Consider the following 908-nt stretch of genomic DNA (forward strand, 5'->3'; position numbering starts at 1 on the left):
TGATTTAATGACCAAGGTATAAAGTCGAAAATCCAACAACGCTTGATAAAAAGCGCCACTGCTGTCGTGTGAATACATACATGGTTATCCATTTGTGCCATTCCAACGCTTTTATAACGCGCGTTGAAAAAGCTCCCGTGCGAATGGGGGCTTATACTTTATTTTAATGACCACTCCACACTTAGTGCGCGAGCTACGAGTACAGTGCAATACATTCCCGCGCGAATGTGGATCCAACAGTCTTGATTTCGCGCGTTGTTCCCGAATTTAATCGGATTTTTGTTCCGTGACGTCTTTGACTCTCTTAAAGCGAAAACTTACTAAATTAAGGACGCTGAGAATTTCGTACATTTGGCCGCCATTTCCTATCTCTATCGCACGCGCGTAATTATATTGCTATACCGCTCGCACAGAGGCATTGACCGCCGGCATTATCGGCGGGACAATGCGCGTGTGAACGTGTGATAGAGATAGGAATAGGCGAGTCATTGTACAAAATTTTTTGTGCTTCGCGTCCTTTCTTCAAGCATCGTTTTCCCATTGGTGGTCGTGTCCATCCATGGCTTTTGCGTATGATAAACGCAATAAGTTTGCAGTGGGCTTAAAAAATGGTAAAATACAAGCTTTGGAAAACTACGTATAAAACATTAACACAAGCATAGCTAAACAATGGAAAACAATTATGAACTGGGCACGATCGGTGTTTATATGTATACAATTATCCACCTAAGTATATCTATACACTAAAGAGGCCCACAGAGATTACCAGTTTGCCGGACGATATCAGCCTGTCAGTTGTTCGGCAGTAACTGTCACCTTTTGCGTTTAACTGTCAGGCTGATATCGTCCGGCGAACTGGTAATCTGTGGGCCCCTTAAGACAAGTAAAATAATAATACCTACACATAA

The sequence above is a fragment of the Cydia splendana genome, chromosome 6 (genome assembly GCF_910591565.1).
Source record: "Cydia splendana chromosome 6, ilCydSple1.2, whole genome shotgun sequence".
Taxonomy (NCBI): Eukaryota; Metazoa; Arthropoda; class Insecta; order Lepidoptera; family Tortricidae; genus Cydia; species Cydia splendana.